The following is a 6,509-nucleotide window of genomic DNA, read 5'->3' as shown; positions in this document are numbered from 1 at the left end:
CAGATTTAAAAGTTATTAAAAAACCGTTTTATACGATATTAAAAAGAAATTTTTTTATACGATATTAAAAATAAAGTAGACTTTTTTTGTGATGACATTTGTCAGCGTTTTTATATAAAAATAGATGACATTTTGTCCGTGTTTATATAAATGCTATTTTTTTTAAAAGGTATAAATTAGTTTTTTTTTAAATATTAAATCTGTCCTAGATATGAAATTTTTTAAAATTGAATTTTGAATTTTTTAACTGATTTGAAGTGGGAGTTTTTATAACCAATTGATCTTTATTTGACATGTGTGTTTTTTATTTCAAATTTTGAATTTAGAATATTTAATTAGTTATATACTATTTAATTATTTATAATTTAAAATTCTGAATTTTGTGATACTGACATGTGTCCTTTTTTCTTCTTCTATTATATATAGATAGATTAGTGAATATGTTCGATCATTATTTATTTATATGCTTGTTACTCTATAAATAAACATTTCATAACTATATACGCGAGTCAAATTATAACATAGATAAAAACCTGAAAAAATCATGATACAAATAAATTTAACAGATGGAAAGAGGACAGTAATAATTAGAGAGTAAATTAGAAGGGGAGAAATTTTATTATCTAAATGTTGTTAGAACTTAGACCTATGGCGTTTGAATTTGATTCTAGATAATAATATTCGATGGATACAGTTAGACAACGATATTGTATATGAACACATGCATTTATTAAGCGCGTAAAGATAATATATTTCACTATTGTTATGCGTGTAGATATAATGTATTTCACTATTGTTATACGGGTGGATATAATGTATTTTACTATTATTATGTTTGCCACACTTTGAAACTAAAATATTGTCATATTTTGTAATTATAGTAACATCTCACTAAATTAATACTCAGTAAATTAATAATCTCTCTAAGATAATAAGTATTTTCTTCCGGTCCCGACTTGGGCCAATGAAAAAAATCACCTATTTCGATAAGATAATAAGAAGACCCCTATATAAATATATGGTCCCATTAAAATTAGAAATTAATAATTCTTTAAAAGTACAAATATATCTAATACAATTTAGTGAAATGCGATTCTATAGTGTTTTGTTCTTTTTTTTGTTAAATTTTAAATTTAGTTGAAGTTCATCTCTAACTTTTCTTTTTGCATCCAAAAGTTTTCATGTTGTCTTTTCGAACTGCACCATAAAACTGTAAAGAGTTCTGGATGTGATAAGTGCTCCCTGACACACAACTAGTTTCAAAGGTATTGCATCATCTTCAACTTCATCATCAACATTACTTTTTTATGAGATCCACAATTTCTTCTAAGTTTCGGACCTTTGAACATGTATCATTTTCCTATGGTAATCCAATAGATTATTGACGTCCATTTTATTTCGGTAATCGAGATCAATAATCATGACCTCAAGTTCATGAATGATGTTTTCACAAGTGGGTTCATTCAAATTCTCTGAGATTTCATCCTTCAAACAAATTTTACTGCAGTGTCAAAAATAATTTGTTATTGTCTCTTGCTGAACATTATATTTGTCGTCCAAGTCGGCACTGCAAAATTGATAGCATCCAAAACATTAATCTTTCATGGATCAGTTTGTCTCACTTCATAAGCCTTCTAATATCCTACTATCAAAGTTGTTGCGATAATACATCTTGAAATCTCTTATTATCCTAGCATCACAAGATTGAATCTCAAAACACTCTTTAAATTAATAAATATTAATTTATCGATTAAATAATACCTTTATAAAATAATAATATTTCATGGTCCCAACTATACTAATTTAGTGAGGTTTTACCGTAAGTAAAATCTTGTTATTTATTGTAATTCTAGGCATAACTAGTGCTATATACAAAATACATTATTTTTTATAAATTAAGAAAAACTATAAAGTTTTTTCGTCAAGTACAACTTGGCACCCAACAAATTAGGTTGAACCCCACCTGATGAGGAGAGAAAAGTTTCCACTTGAACATGGGATAATTATCAGGCATTAAAAATGAGCCCAATTATAGATAATTCTTTTAATCCGTCTAAAATTTTAAGGGTTGAACTCGAGATAATTTGAACTGAGTTCAATCTCAACTCATTCAACCTTTAATTCAGTTTAAGAAAATCTTCAATTGAGCTCAATTTAATCTCTAATTTCAATCCGTTTTAAGACTCTTTATTTGCGTTGATGTAATGTTCCTATATTAAATATATGAAGTACTACCTATTTTATATTTTTTAGGATTTATCTATCCATTTGTAACTTCTTTTTTAAAATTTTCATGAGTTGAAATTTTAAATTGTGGTCATAAAACTTAAATAAAAATATATTAAAATTATTGAAATTAAGCGGGTCAAGACCTTTCCCATTTTTAAGCTCATTTGAGCCCAAAATAACTTTGAGCAGATCAGGACCCAATCCAATTTCTATATCAACCCATTTTAATATCTCCAATTTCAACCCAACTAACTCATTTAACACCCCAAATTATCATTATCACTTTATGTGGGAAAATCCAAATTAGCATAACAACAATTGAGAATTGAGATCATCATCATTATCAAGTGCAGAAAGAAACTAACAAAAAAATTAAACTTTAAAACAGAACAGAAGAGCTGATGTAATTCCTGTTGCAAGAAAAATTGGAGATAACTTTAGAAGCCTGAAAAAAAAAATGTTAGAGAATTATTCTTACAAGAAAAACAAAAAAATGCAGAATAGGAGAAAAACTTGAAGCATGAAAAGATTGTTGTCATAAAGAAATTTACATGTGTGCTACATAGTGTACAAATTACTATTCAAAAATAATAATTACATGAGTTTTATTTAGGAAACACACAAAACTACTGATTAAGGTAGAGTTTCACCATAGTTACCGTGGTGTCTGGACTAGCTTTGGCGCCACCTTGGATATTCCACGGGATACATGTCACCTCCCACCAACAATAGAAGACAGATGGGAAGAATCACCTAGTGTTTTTTGTCTCCACTAAGTTTTAAACCTGAGACCTCAAGGTTCTCAACCACTTCATTGACCACTAGGCCACACCCTTGGATGCAGTTTCACCATAGATTTAAGATCATATTTTGAAAATTTATCTTCAAATATCTATTTGGCTTTAGATTTTGAAAATCTTTTCAATATACAAAAACTGAATGAAATTTCACATTCACTTACAAAAGGTGAAATCTTTTCCTAATAAAATTCAAAATTTATGATCATACGAAAGCTATTAGCAGATATATTGTCCAAAAATGCACGTAAACAACACGTTTCTAAAGTATAAAAAAAGAAAGGCCCAATGATAATATATTGACAACCAAGAAGCCATAAACTTTAATTTTTCTTCCTCTCAACAAAACAAACATGAAAGTAGAGAAAATGAGAAATGTTGTTGCAACATTATTATTGTTGATAACAATAATATTGATGGAACAACGTGGAGAAGGCATAATAAATTGTGATGAAGTTGAACATTCTTTGTCACCATGCATAAGTTATCTTACTCAAGATGTTCAACCTTATCCTTCTTGTTGTAATGGTGTTAGAAATATCAAAGGAATGGCTCCAACAGTGAGTGATCAAAAATCACTATGTATATGTCTAATGAATGCTGCTAAACGTTACTCAAACCTCAAAGAGGATGCACTACAAACTCTTCCTCACAAATGTGGTATCAAACTTGACTTTCCAATTTCAACAACCTTCAATTGCCAACTGTAAGTCCTTTTATTTTTTCGGACATGACATGACTGTAGATAGGAAGATTAAGGGTACAGGGGTAATAGGTAGTTAGCCTAGCGTTGTAGTATTAGGTTGTATATAAACGCGTATAGTATCTTATTCTTCTAATTTTTACTATTAGCTGTTGTTTTATTTGTTTTGTTTATCATGTTATTTTACTGTCGGTTTTTGTTCTTTCTATATCATGCTTTGATTGTATTTGTTTTGAGCCGAAGTTTATCGGAAATGACCTCTCTGGCTACCCACAAAAATACTCTACGTACATTTTACCTCTTTTAAACTCCACTAATGAGATTACATTTCTATTGTAAATTAAAATGTCATATATATATATGAGATATGAGCATGTAAACTCTCCTTTTAATATATATTTCTAAAAGAGAAATAATTTGGTCTAGTGTCACTTTAGAGAATTAAACAGACATTAATAAACCTTCTTCCAATATAATTCACCCTTACAACTCCAAAAAGACATATAATCATTAATTATTCATTTAAGAAAGAGATGAGGGTAATCTAGTTAAATAGTCCTCATGATTATAACGAGTGTGTCCTTCGACAGATGAAAAGTATGGTGTATTTTCTTTCCAGATTTGCCCTAATTATGTCGAATTAGTGGATTATTAATTTAGAGAGATGTTAGGGAGAGACATTTCTTTTAGAAAAAAAAACACTTTTATGATTAAAATTACAAAATATCCTTCTGAAGTAATGCACACAAATCTTTAAAAATGTACAACACTCCCTCTATCCAATAATTGTCGTCTACTATTGACTTGAAACATGAATTAAGAAACAGTAAATGATAGGAGTAATTTTACTAAATCACTTTTATTAAATATAAGTCATTTAAACATTGAAAAATAAATAGTATTTAATAGAATTGGTAAAATAGACATAAAATGATAAATTATTTATTATTTTTATAAACTCGACAAGTATTGTTGAAAACGAAATAAACGAAGTGAGTATGAACTAGAAGCAGTATCTTCCATATTTATTTTCAAGTATTTTAATTTATTCAATGCATTAGTATAGTAAACAAGTAAAAATGGACGAACTGACTATGAATTAGAAGCAGTATCTCCCATATTTATTTTCAAGCGTTTCGGTTTACTCAATGCTTAATTAATTATAGCTTGACTAATATTTTTCTATCTGTTTTTTGTGACAGCATCAGCTAAATGGGAGGCCTCTGAGATTTATCACTATTATGCCCTACAGAATTGAGAAATATCTACTTATCTATTTATTATTGTATTATTGTGTTTAAAAACAATAAATCAGATTTTCAAAATAAATTGGAAATGAGAAAGTAAACTTTTATCATATAAATATTTGAAATTACAAAATGTATTGTGTGTCCTTAAGGAATTTAATCTTTTCTCTGTAATCGAAGTTATGAATTATTTTCTCTCCGGATAAAACAGATATATATTTTATTGGTGTAGCGTTACCTCAAACGCAAATAACTTTGTTGAACTCAAAGTAGGCAACAAATCACACAAAGACACTATTTTTCTTTGTAAGAAAATATAACAAAGAAGTTCAGAAAATTCGATTAGAAAAATGAGAAGACCCGTCTTTGTTTATAGGCAACATAGGATAATATTAACATGTGTATTTGTGTCTTATCAGAAAAGTCTGAACTCATTTAAAATTCACAATCCAGTGAAAAAGTCACATGCAACATATTCAATATGAAAAGGTACTATTCAAATTTCATCATTTCTCTTGATGTCTTTTTAAGAAAAACGCGTCATTATCGACTATGTAACATATTAATGGACCACCACTTAATCTTGATTAGTGTAATGATCCTTCAAATAATTTTTTCTTTATTGCATTCTTTTCACCGATTAGAGCGTTCCTATAGCGATCCCAAGCCAATTATGACTTGTTGGATTGACAGTTCAATCACCTGGTCGTTTGTTGGTTTGTACAAGTTTTCATATTTTGGAGCTTTTGAAACATGAACGGTTGATTTCGATCAAAATTGACCATGAACCAACATCGATTGTTTCCTCCTCCTCTCACCTTCATGACAAATGACTTGTTAGCTTTGGGAATCCATTTAAGTCTGAGTCCCTAATATGCAGACAATGGTGTAATAATTGATTTTTTTGTCCAATAAGGCATATAGGTTTTCCTTAACTTAGGACCAGCACCATGTCCCCAATTTTTTATTTTTTCTTTTGTTAATTTGGAATAATTTGAAAAAATTTCTTCAGTTCTTTTTCAAGAAGCATAGTCCTTTTTAAGATGATCATTACGACCACAATGAACACACAACAAATTGTCAGGTATAGAGACATATTTGCTGTGGGGGTTGAAAGGAGGATCTATCTTCAAGCATCGCAAACCCATTTCACCATTGTTTCCCTGACTAGTAAGATTAGCTAGCATTTTAAAAGTGATGGTCCATTTGAGAGATTTATTCAGTTCTTTTTTTATACTGACCAGGCCCTTCTCTAACTGAATGTTTCTCTCTAAAGTCATAGTCAGTTTCACTTAGCATATTTTAGGCTATGTTCAAATTCCAGTAGCAGACTACTATCCTCATATTTTCCCTTGGAACTACACACATGCACTGATATACCGTGAGTTTACGGTATTTCTAATACATTTCACTTACAAGTTGTGTGTGTCTAGGGCCTTTTTGTATTGGTTTTTATCATATTTTACAGGAAAGATGTTCAAGCGCGGAAGTAAAGAGACAGTTGAAAGAAATGCAGAAAAGGGCATCTACGGA

The sequence above is a fragment of the Solanum tuberosum genome, unplaced genomic scaffold, assembly GCF_000226075.1.
Source record: "Solanum tuberosum cultivar DM 1-3 516 R44 unplaced genomic scaffold, SolTub_3.0 scf00007, whole genome shotgun sequence".
NCBI classification, from domain to species: domain Eukaryota; kingdom Viridiplantae; phylum Streptophyta; class Magnoliopsida; order Solanales; family Solanaceae; genus Solanum; species Solanum tuberosum.
Note: the sequence above shows the minus strand (reverse complement) of the source record.